Consider the following 13,098-nt stretch of genomic DNA (forward strand, 5'->3'; position numbering starts at 1 on the left):
TTTGGGGAGACTGAAGGTTTTAATGGAAAAGATGGGAATCAGGTTGGGTTCAAATCCACACATTAATGAAAAGGGCACCATAGATCAGAAATAATTGTGTGAGACAGATATGAAGTTTAGCATGTGAAGAAAACAATTTGGGTGGCTTTGTTTGGATCTGCTACTCTTCCTGTTCAGAAAAATTCTTGTTGTATTTCAAGTTTTTGGAAAGCCATTTGTCATTAATTTGATTTTGTTTCTATTTAGTCTGTGCACAAGAGGTTGTGTGAAGAAGGAAATTTGGGAACATGTCTGAGGTGTAGGATACTGGCCCTGTTATTCCACTGTGAGGCAGGGCATTAGGAAGCTACAGGCAGGGAAACCCAAGGGGTTTAAATCTATTTACAACCTTGTTACAGTATATCCTGTTTTCTCCCTGCTGTGCTGGGCTGAGTAGCTAACAGAAAACTCTCCCACATATCTGAAAATAATATGAGATTCTGATTCTGACTATAGTGTTTGTGAGAAATTGACACAGTATGTTTTTATTTTATTTTTGTCAAAGGAGCATAATGTTTTCCAGGTTTTTCTGCTTTTCTCTGTTCTTTAAAGAAATGAGAGGAAAAAGGCTGGTCCTGAAAAGCGGAGGGGGAGAGTGCTGGCAAAGAGCCCAGGATTTTCCTTTTGGCCTCAGAAAGACTCATGGAGATGGTTTGAGTTTTAAATCATGTTCAAGGGGGAAAAAATTGTGTTCTGGAATCTGACATCATGGTCCTCTGTGGCCTTCCATCCTCACCTAAAACAACTGCAATAAGCTGATGTTGGAAAAAGTTGGTTTTGAATGCTTATTCAAATCACTTATTTTAAAATACCTCAGTTTGGTGAAAGAATACAGCAGGGTCATCCCACTTCTGCCATCTCTATGCATAGCTCCTTCCACAGGAATGAGACCAATGGGTGACTTCCTTGGCCACCTTCAAGAATGGACAAGGTAAATCCTTTCAAGAGAGGGAATGATCAATCCATTTTTTTTTAATTTTGGAAAAAATTATATTATATACAACAGCAGAGAGACTAGCATAATGAGACCCCATGTAACCGTCATCCAGCTTAATAATTATCAATTGATAATCCATTTAGTTTTCTCTATATGCTCCACTCCCTGCAAGCTAGAGTATTTTGGAGCAAATGTCAGCTATAGAATCATTTTTTTGTAAATAGTTATGAGCATTTAAAATATAAAAACTATTTAAAAATATCACTGAAAGAATTTCTACATTTTAAAAAATTATAAGTCTTTTTTATCATTATATATCCAGCCTGTAGTCTAACTTCCTGATTGTCTCATAACTGTTAACTATTTTTAGTTAGAATCAGGGTCCAAATGAAATCCATGTATTGAACAGTTGATACATTTAAGCCTATTTTAAACCTAAAGATCACCGTCCTTCCTTTTTCTTCTTTTCCTAGCAATTTATTCATTGAGAAATCTGGGTCGGTGCCTTGCAGAGTTTTCCATCTAGTCTGTATTTCCTTGATTTTTATCTTTCTCTGACCCCTGTATGTCCTGTAAATTCATGGTTAGAGCTAGAGACTTAATCAGATTCTAGTTTGAATTTGTTGGCAAGAATACTTCCTGAATGATGTATATTTCCATCAGGAGACACATAAAGTCTTGTTGTTCCTTTTCTTGAGATATTAGCAACTATTGGTGATCATTTTATAGACTTATTAGGAAATGTAAATTGGCAATAATCAAACTAGGTCATTCCTTTACAAAATATTTAGCTGAAATTTACTCTATAAAGAGAAATTTCTTCTAATCCACTACTTGGCTGAAATAACAGATTGTATAGCAAAGAGGCTAAGTGCTTGATGCTTTTCCTTTGTTTACCAGTTTTCAAAATAGTGAGTCGCTCCCTAGGGTCCTCCAAACATGACCAGTGCATTTTTCTTTCTTTCTTTTGACCAACGAGGACTTAAACATTACATAATAAATTCTTGTATTTTTAATATGCTTGAAAGTTTCAATATATTACCATGATTATTCTTATTACTGTTCAATTGTACCATCTTTGACTAGTGGGATTCTCTTTAAGTTAGCTCCCAAGACCTTCTGACACAATGTTAGTTGTTTTAGTTTCCTTGCTTTCTCTCAAGGCAACACAATACAAGCTCATCTTGTAATTTTCTGATCCAGATTTGGAATCATCTATTTCTCTAACAGAGCTTCCCTGGTGGTTCAGGCAGTAAAGAATTTGCCTACAATGCAAGAAACCTAGGTTTGATCCCTGGGTTAGGAAGATCCCCAGGAGAAGGAAATGGCAACCCACTCCAGAATTCTTGCCTGGAGAATTCCATGGACAGAGGAGCCTGGTGGGCTACAGTCCATAGCATCGCAAAGAGTCGGACATAGCTGAGCAACTAACACTTCTACTATTTCTCCAAGGAGCTCTGGCTCTTTTTGGTAAGAAAATAGCATTTAAAGTTCACAATCTGTACTACATGTTTTATTCTACTTCGTTGGTTATTTGTTTCTAGGTCTTTTCCATGGACAGAGCTAGAAACTACCGTTTTGTTTTAAAGTTGTATCATGATTCATACTGATATTTCCATTTCAAATTCAAGATTTCAGGATTTTTACTTAACCTCATCAGTCTCATATCTGTATTTCCTTTCCCTAGTGTCAGTTGTTTTCTCTCATGCTGATTAGCACTTATTAAAGATGTTCAGGGAAAGAGATTCCAAAATCTTTCTACAGCAGAACACAATGCTGCTTTCTTCCCTACATGAATCATTGATTTGGATGATGGAAAGGGTAACTTAAATTTTAAAAATTAAAACTGAAATGATTGTTTTTGGGTGCTCTCCTGTAGGTTTTCTTTTAGAGAAGCTAAAGTCTCAGGAACTTTAATCCTTTTGTCTTCTGATTATCGTAAAGGATTGATGGGAAAACCAGCCTTCATTTTTCCAACCAGTTCCCAGAAATGGTTACATCAGTCTCAGGGAGACCCACTGGCTTCCAGAGAAGCAAGATTGCAGATGGACTTGATGTTTGTAGTAGTTTGAAGTTTAACCACAGATCACCATGCTCTTTACCTCCAGAGCCACTCGTGGAGTTATGAGGTTCTCAAACCATTTCTGGATGTTCAAAGTTATCAATGTGAGGTTTGGGGAGGAAGACAGACACTAAGATTCTGAGTGGGATACTTATTTAGGAGAATAGATTAGAAAAGTTAAGGGGAAGTGTGTTCACAGTTTTAATAACCACAGCATAACTACTGTTTGTTGTTCTCATGGGGCTTATCATCTCACTGACTTAGGAGAAGTAGATGTCTATTTCATACAAACTTACCTGGATGCCACTCCTCATGGGGGAGAACCTAAGAGAAATTTCCCAAGGTCTTATTTTAACCTCAGTAGCTTCCAGTGAGGGGGGTAGTGGATCTTCCACCTCACTGAGTTATAGAATTACAGAATGACAGAGATGGAAAGTCCCTGAGTCATCTAATCAAGTTTTCAACTTCCTCAAAGATAAAGACCTAGAGCCCTTGTTTAAAAAGAGACAAATGAACAAACAAGAGTATAAGCAAGCAAACAAAAAAATGAACAAACAACTTAGATTCATTTAATCAGAAGTTCAAACATAGGGTTTAGTAATTTCAATGTTTAACCACTACTCCCAGGGATTCTCATCTTTGGGGAAATATTAAAAACAGTATAATCCCACATCTTCATTTTTCAGATGGCGAGATTGAAATATACATCGGAAATGATTTGTCAGTCACCCCACGGAAGAAAAATAGTTAATATTCCTGAAGGACACATAGCCTATAGTTACTACCCATGAATGCATCCATATATGTATGTGTGTGTGTGCTTAGTCATTCAGTAGTTTCCGACTCTTTGTGACCCATTGGCCTGTAGCCTGCCAGGTTCCTCTGTCCATGGGATATTTCAGGTAAGCATACTGGAGTGGGTTGCCATTTCCCTCTCCAGGGGAGCTTCCCAACCCAGGGATTGAACTGGTGTCTTCTGAGTTTCCTGCATTGGCAGGTGGATTCTTTACCTGCTGAATCCTCAGGAAAGCCCCCCATATTTGTATATCTACATGTATTTTAAAAAATGTGTTGGTTATGTCATTGCCCAGTGGATTCCTAGGCAAAGAAGATTGTATAAATATTTTTGTGTGTGGCTAAATCCATGATAAGAAAGAACTTTTAAATTCATTGTGTTTTTTGTTTAGCTTTATAATCCATAAAAGTCTTTATCACAGCAAAATGTGTTTTCAGAACTTAGCTTTCTTGGGAAATGTAGACTTTGAAACGCAAATATATCTACTTGCACAAAGAGCTTCAGTGAGTCAGAAGGCCTGGTAAAGAAAAACCAACATCCAAAATTGAAAGCAAGATGAAAGCATAATATGGGGATTATTTCCCATATCTTGAACATTGGCCAGAGTTTTTTCACGTATACTCACATTAGATCAGCTTGTCACGAGGAACATTGTCCTGGAGACGTTAATAGGTGTGCTGCCGGCAAAGATTGTTCCTCACTGAAGTTTGGGATATGCTGCATTAAGCTACCCTGTCTTGGAAATACAGAAAGCACACTAGTCTGCTGCCTTTGGGGCCCAAGGCAGAGTAAGAAATATTAATAGAATACCTAGCCTATGGCACAGAAGGGAATTCATTTTATGGAAGCAGGCTGACTTGTGAGGGCTGATGCCTTTCTCCCATCCTAGGGACTTAGAGGGTAGCAACCCACGGTTCTGGTTCCTCATTCCCTGCTTTGACCACCAAACTTCAGCCACACTCCCATGGACAACAAGGAGCTCTGTCCTCATGCTTGCTTCGGCGGAACAAATACTGACATTGGAATTATACATGAAAGAGTAGCATGAGTCCTGCACAGGGATGACACAAATTTGTGAAGCATTCCATATTTTTATGAATTTATTTACAAAGCAGAAATAATGTCCTAGATGTAGAAAACAAACCTACGGTTACTGGGGGAAAAGGCAGTGGGGGAGAGATAAATTGGGAGATTGGGGTTGACATGGACACACTACTATATGTATAAAATAGACAACAAACAAGGACCTGTTGCATAGCACAGAGAACTTTACTCAGTGCTCTGTAATAACTATGTGGGAAAGGAATCTGAAAAAGAACAGATATATGTATGTGTGTAACTGATTCACTTTGCTGCACACCTGAAACTAACACAACATTGTATATACTTCAATAAAACTTTTTAAAAATAAAAATTAAAAAAATGAAAGTAAAAAAGTGGATATATGTAAATGTATAGCTCATTTGGGGCTTCCCTGCTGGTTCAGTGGTAAAGAATCCACCTGCCAATGAAGGAGATATGGGTCCGATCCTTAGGTCAGGAAGATCCCCTGGAGGAAGAAACGGCAACCCCCCCCGCAATATTTTCGTGTGGGAAACTCCATGGGCAGAGGGGCCTGGTGGGGCTCTCTGGGACTGCAAAGAGTTGAACAAGACTGAGCTACTAAACAACAACAATGTAACTGATTTACTTTGCTGTACACCTAAAATTAACACAACATTATAAATCACCTATACTCTAATAAAAATTTTTTTTGAAAGAAAAGAAAAAAAGAGCTCTATCCTCTCACTTGTAATTTTATTTTATGATAATTACTTTTCTATAGCTGTATCAAGATAGTCTATTCCTGAAATCTAGTTTTCTCCAATTTTCAGGAAAATATATCACCTCAATGGATGAATTTAACATTAAAAAAATTTCAATTTCTTCCATAATTTCCTCTTAAATCTTTAGGCCTATTACTTCTTTTACAGATTCAAGTCAAGTAAAACAATGCACTGTCTCATACAATGGCATCACAGGTTATTTTCAGTTGAAGAGATCATAATAATTCATGGCCATGCAAAGAGCTCTGAGGTACTTAGCCCTACCAGGACCCATGGATTGAATATGCTGCCATCTTCCTTTATTGAGGGCTGACACCAAAAGTGATCACTCAGACCATGATCATGCAGCTCTTGCACCAGCTTTCATGAAGACATTGTTCAATAGGTCACCCTATATCTGTCCTATGAAAAACCACAATGTAAAATTAGTTGACAGTTTGGTGTCAGGAACTACTATGTCTTCTGAAGGACTGAAAAGTGTCTGGCAAATGTACATATTTACTAGCTTTTATGGATGACTAAATGAGAAGGAGTACATCAGGTTCAGGGTGAGAGAACAGAGCATGGCTTGTTTCTTAAAATCAGACACTATATGACACATTGCATGTTCTGTTTTGCTTTGGTTGCTGGAAAGCTTAGCTCTAAATTAATGCTTAATGCAATAACTATAATAACCCAGGTTCCAGTCTCAATCATTGGCCCCCTTCCCAGATTCTTTATTTTCATCATTCTGTTGTACATGCGATTTTGTTAGCAGCAGTTTTAGACTGTTGTAAGATGGTGTGATCACTCATCTAGAGCCAGACATCCTGGAATGTGAAGTCAAGTGGGCCTTAGAAAGCATCACTCCGAACAAAGCTAGTTGGAGCTGATAGAATTCCAGTTGAGCTATTTCAAATCCTGAAAGATGATGCTGTGAAAGTGCTGCACTCAATATGCCAGTGAATTTGGAAAACTCAAAAGTGGCCATAGGGCTGGAAAAGGTCAGTTTTCATTCCAATCCCAAAGAAAGGCAATGCCAAAGAATGCTCGAACTACTGCACAATTGCAATCATCTCACACGCTAGTAAAGTAATGCTCAAAATTCTCCAAGCCAGGCTTCAACAATACATGAAGCATGAACTTCCAGATGTTCAAGCTGGTTTTAGAAGAGGCAGAGGAACCAGAGATCAAATTGCCAACATCTGCTGGACCATCGAAAAAACAAGAGAGTTCCAGAAAAACATCTATTTCTGCATTATTGACTATGCCGAAGCCTTTGACTGTGGATCATAATAAACTGTGGAAAATTCTGAAAGAGATGGGAATACCAGACCACCTGACCTGCCTCTTGAGAAACCTGTATGCAGGTCAGGAAGCAACAGTTAGAACTGGACATGGAACAGCAGACTGGTTTCAAATAGGAAAAGGAGTACGTCAAGGCTGTATATTGTCACCCTGCTTATTTAACTTATATGCAGAGTACATCATGAGAAACGCTGGGCTGGAAGAAGCACAAGCTGTTACCAAGATTGCTGGGAGAAATATCAATAACCTCGATATGCAGATGACACCACCCTTATGGCAGAAAGTGAAGAAGAACTAAAAAGCCTCTTGATGAAAGTGAAAGAGGAGAGTGAAAAAGTTGGCTTAAAGCTCAACATTCAGAAAATTAAGATCATGGCATCTGGTCCCATCACTTCATGGAAAATAGATGGGGAAACAGTGGAAACAGTGTCAGACTTTATTTTTTCGGGCTCCAAAATCGCTGCAGATGGTGATTGCAGCCATGAAATTAAAAGACGCTTACTCCTTGGAAGGAAAGTTATGACCAACCTAGATAGCATATTAAAAAGCAGAGCCATTACTTTGCCAACAAAGGTCTATCTAGTCAAGGCTGTGGTTTTTCCAGTGGTTATGTATGGATGAGAGAGTTGGACTGTGAAGAAAGCTGAGCGCTGAAGAATTGATGCTTTTGAACTGTGGTGTTGGAGAAGACTCTTGAGAGTCCCTTGGACTGCGAGGAGATCCAACCAGTCCATCCTAAAGGAGATCAGTCCTGGGTGTTCATTGGAAGGACTGATGCTGAAGCTGAAACTCCAATAATTTGGCCACCTCATGTGAAGAGTTGACTCATTGGAAATGACCCTGATGCTGGGAGGGATTGTGGGCAGGAGGAGAAGGGGGAGACAGCAAAGGATGAGATGGCTGGATGGCATCACCAACTCGATGGACATGAGTTTGAGTAAACTCTGGGAGTTGGTGATGGACAGGGAGGCCTGGTGTGCTTCGATTCATGGGGTTGCAGAGTCAGACATGACTGAGCAACTGAACTGAACTGAAGATGTATAATAAAGTGATATAAGAGGTCTGAAGTAGGATCCACTGTGGTTCAAGTTGGCTGATTGTTGGAGAAGTCACTTATGTTCTCTATGTCTTAGTTTCCTCATCTATTACGGGCAATGTTGAGAGGATTAGATAAACAATGCTTAGGAAGTACTCAGCAGAGTGCCTGTGACATCAGATAAGTGTTAAAGGTACATAACAACAGTAATAAAAATTAGACAGAACAATACTAATTTTAAATATTTGAATAAACACTTTGCCTCTTCTGATAAAATCATTTTATCACTTTAGTTTATTATCTTGGAAATGTTCCTAATATTAAAAGTGAATATTTAAATAATGCTTATAGTGTGCTAGGCATTTTTGGAGTGCTTTGCATGTTAACTTATGCAAACATATGTTTTTGATGTTCATGATGGAAATGTTTTGATCTTGCAACAACCCTCTGAGGTGGGACTGTCATTTTCCCTATTTTTCAGGTGAGACAACTGAAACACAGAGAAGTCAACGTATTTGCTCAGAATCATAAAGATAGCAAGTAGGAAAGCTGAAATTCACCCTCAAGCACTGCAACACTAGAGTGCACTCTGCTTCCAGCCACTATTTGTTAAGCACTCACTACATTCCAGGCTCTGTGACAAGGACATTACCTACAGCATCTTATTTAATCCTTCCAACAGCCACATGAGGTATGCCCACTGGAAGTTGCCATTTGGAAAAAAAAAAAGACAAACCATTGGCTCTAATACAAAGATCAAATCTGAAACCACTTGGAAATGAATAGAATGGTTAAGATTTAGACATTATTTCTTCTCTGACCTTGGAAACCCTTCCTTAATAGAATTCATGGTTGAGGAATCCAAGATCTTATGTGAAAAGAGATTGAAATAATGAACAAGGCCACCAAAACCCTTATACATATTCATCTTTACTAAAATTAAACCAGTGGAGACTCTACACTCAGTAGACCAGCTGTGATATTTCCCATGCTCAGTTACTGACAACTCAGAAGCCTGTTGTTCCTCACAACCTGGCTGTAGGAAAAGCATGGCAACAGCAACAAGACTTGCAATGATTTACTCTTCAGGTTCACACAGTGTAAAATTTTTGTGTAATGTGGAATAATATACAAATGCATATGTGTGGCCTAGAATTTCTCTGAAAGGCAAACTTGATACCTGAGGGTGAAAAAATTTCGAGGAAGAAAACTAGAAATGCTTCGCTCTGCTCTGGGATCATTTTTCAAGTCTGGGATCTGTGATATGAATCCAGCTGATCCTAAATGCTCAAGACAAACTACTTTGTTCATATCCACCAACCACAAAAAAGAGGAGTCAACGTCTTTAAGTATAGGCCACTTGAAATGTTTTCAAGACAGCCTTAGAGTTCTGAGCTACCACTCAAAGACAGGGCATCCCTGGTAGCTCAGTCAGTAAAGGATCCACCTGCGGAGACCTCAGTCAGTAAAGCAGATCCAGGTTCTGTCCCTGGGTTGGGAAGATCCCCTGGAGAGGGAAACGGCAACTGACTGCATTATTCTCGCCTGGAAAATTCCATGGACAGAGGAGCCTGGCAGGCTACAGTCTATGGGGTCACAGGAGTTGGACATAACTTAGTGACTAAACCACCACCAGTCAAAGACATGAATGATTGAGGCCTTAATGAAACAGTGCAGTTGCTGGTAAAGCCAGGTATTTCAATGTGTCATGACTGTTGCCATTTGGCTTCTACAGGTTGCAGGCTCTGAAACAGAACACAGTGTGTGCATGTGTATTGAGAGCTGGTCCCCTGGGGTCTTCCAAAGCAATCAAAGCAATCAAATGACTGTGTTTGAAAGTCATTTTGGAATAGTTTTTATATGCTTATACCTTCCACTCTACACAATTAACTTTAAGTACATTTTTTGGTTTTATTTTCTTTAAATTTAGCAAAGTGAATATTTGCTTGCATATACAAAATTTTTGGAAGGATAAACCATAAAAATTTTGGAAGGATAAACCACAGAAAAGGAGTTACCTGTGGGGAAAGGATGAAATAGCATGGGGGGCGGGTAGGGAGAATGGAGGCAATATTTTTATAGATTTGACTTTAGAAACATGTTTATGTTTTGTATAAATATAAAAATTAAATTAAGTAAAAAACAATTCCTAAAACTCAAATGAATATAACTTTTGAAGTTTGCTTCTAACACTTCAGAACTGGGAAGCCCTCAGCAAGTTACTTAATAAGCCTCAATTGACTCATTTCTAAAACTGAAATAATTAAGTGACTATTGGGTTAATATGAAGATTAAACAATTTAGCACATTAAACATACTGAACACAGTGCCTAGCATGAAGCAAGTGTCCAAAGTATATTGGTTATTATTTGTAACCCTAAAACTTGGAATAGAATAATGTAGAATCAAGTATCTGTTTATATGAAGGTTCTCCCTGAGATCCTTCTTAATACGGAGATCCTCCAAGATATTTAAACATTTCATTTACAAAAATACAGCTTTTCAGAAGTGGGTCTACTACAACCCTGAGAAGGGGAAGTAGTGTCTTTACCAGATCAGCACAGAGCATTCACAGAGAGCTGGAATTCTCAGGCAGTGCTAATTTCACCTCACTCCAGTACACAAAGGAATTCCCAACTCCTTGAGCAGAAAGAAGCTTCTAGAACTCCACAGGCAGAAGAGTAGGGCTTTCATTGGTATGGAAACTGAGACCTGCTGGGCCATGGCCCTTTGAGAGAGGAATGCCTCTCCTAGCCAGTGTTTCTTCTAACGTGCTCCTTCTCCATTACACACATGCATGAGCATCAGTCCGTTGTGAATATGAGTGTGTCAGTGCGTGGCTGGCCAAAATGTTCCTGAGAGCTGTTTCTACCTTAGGATGTCTAGCAATAGTTAACTACACATCAAAGTGAATTTGAGCCATGTAAAAATGTCCCACTAAATCCAGGCTAAATGAGTTTAGGTCCAACTCATACTTTCTTTACCTGGATCCTAAAATTATTCTCAGATGCTCCAAAACTCCCAGCACAGTGGAGAGTAGTATGAAGGTGTGGGAGAGGGGTTGCCATGTAAAGAGACAATAGCCTTAACCAATTGCAGTTAAATTATTGCACTTCTGCAAATTTGTAACAAAGGTATGAACATATACATGAATTGTTAGGGATACTCCCAGGGCAGTGTTAGGAATTTTGCAAGGAGGGACCTTGTAGTGGGACCTTGTACAGTGAGCTTTGTCAGCATCGTGGTAAATCTGCCTCTGCTTATCAGGAAAGCTCAGTTTTCAGCAGGATTTTCTGGGAAGTCTTTTTAAAGAACACAGTCTCATTTCTCAATTTATTAGCCTGTGGGTTGAGGTATTTCCGTGTCCAGTTTTCTAAAAATGGAGAGACTTGCATTTAAAAGCTAAAAACTATGGGTGGTGGCTCACAGGAGGAAGGGGGGTGGCAGCCCCAGCTGTGTCCAGAATATCTCTGAGGGTGCAACAGCTGAGGCAGGGGCCAGATCTGAGCAGGGAGGCAGAACCTTAGGGAGCAGATGCACCCCAACCCAGGTGGGGGACCACTAATGACCAGAGTAGTTACAAGGTCAAGGATGGCAGAAGGGAAGTTCCGGAAAACCTCTCTTTTCCACCGCCCACCTCCTTCCTGCCCCCACTCCCACTCCTCCATCACGGAGCTATAATTACACTGGACAAGTTGAGCTGGAGAATTTTGGATGTGTTCCCATTATGGCTGTATTGATATCCCCTCTGTTATCATGCCTCAGGCCCCCAGCCAGGAGAAGCACCTGGTTAATTCTAATCCTTAGTATCCTCTGGGAGTGTCAGGACTCATCATTCCAAAGATGTAGGAATGAAGAGTATGATTGCAAATAACTCATCTCAGACTTGGGCCCAGACTTTGCTTTCCATTTTTTAGTAAATGGCTAAAAGGTTAGCTTAGGTTGGATCAGTCAAAGTCACAGCATTTTAAATTTCACCTAAGGTTAAAGGTAGCAGCTTTCAAAACTCTTGATTTCAGAATATCAGGAAGTGACTAAATGAATTAATTGGAAATTATTATGAGAATTAATGAAGCTTTCAGAACTGCCCAGTGAGTTCTGTAACAAACTCCTTTTTGTTTGAATTTCAAAAACAGTCACCCAGAACATGGCTGGAAGTTCCTTAGATGCATATCTCTGTAATGAACAGGAGGTTTGAAAACTTGCCCTGCTTCTATAGTAGAGTTCATTGCTTTTCAAGATGGAAAGTATTTTAGCTTACAAAAAAAACCCCACTACCATTTCCCTTTTTAATTTCTGTCTCTCCAACAGAAACACACTTGAAAGAGTCAGTTGCGTGGACTCTCATTGGCTTTCTGTGGTTGCAGCTCTATTATGGGACAGAAAGGACATTCAGAAAAAAAAACTCATCTGCGTTTTCATAAGGAAGGAATAGAATGTGGTCTACACAAAGGTGAGACTTTGTGGGGTATATGTACTGTTGCAAGAACAGATCACTTAATAACCACATTTAGGCAATTGTTTGCACAAGAGTTATTTTCTCTACTAGATTGTAAACTTCACATGGGCAAGCCTAAATTTTTTTTAGTTTTCCCCTGTGTCCTTAGACTCTAGCCCAAAGTGGATGCCAAAAATATATATTGAATAAGCACTATCAAAGATTGTTTAAAGACTGGTTTAAAAAACATAAGTAGTGCTCGCATTTTAAAAAGGCAATGATTTTTAAGGAAGAGATACACTAGTTTTTGATAACGTTTCATTTTGTAATAATTTCAAACTTACAGGAAAGTTTCAAAAGTTATACGAATACCCTCTGGGTATTCTTCAACTAAATTCTTCCATTTTAACATTAGCCACACTTAATTTTAAATATAAATGTGAGAGTAAGTTGCAGACATGCTGCCCCTTTATCTTTAAATAATTCAATGTGCAATTCCTAAAAACAAGGACATTCTCTTACATAACTACCATACAGTTGTCAAAATCAGGAGGTTAACAGTGAGACAATATTATTTTCTAATCTTTAGACATTATTCAATATTTGCTTATTACCTTAGTAATATCCTATACAGTAATAGAAAAATAATTTTTAAGGAACCAATCAAGGATTTCATG

General features: G+C 38.8%; 1 non-coding gene across 1 annotated transcript; it reads left to right on the top strand.

The window, feature by feature from the left end:
* The first annotated feature begins 4,825 nt into the window (after window positions 1-4,825).
* LOC122437481 lies at window positions 4,826-4,928 on the top strand. Its single transcript, XR_006268302.1, has one exon. It is a non-coding gene; the product is annotated as a U6 spliceosomal RNA (small nuclear RNA).
* Window positions 4,929-13,098: the final 8,170 nt, after the last annotated feature.

The sequence above is a fragment of the Cervus canadensis genome, chromosome 2 (genome assembly GCF_019320065.1).
Source record: "Cervus canadensis isolate Bull #8, Minnesota chromosome 2, ASM1932006v1, whole genome shotgun sequence".
NCBI lineage: Eukaryota > Metazoa > Chordata > Mammalia > Artiodactyla > Cervidae > Cervus > Cervus canadensis.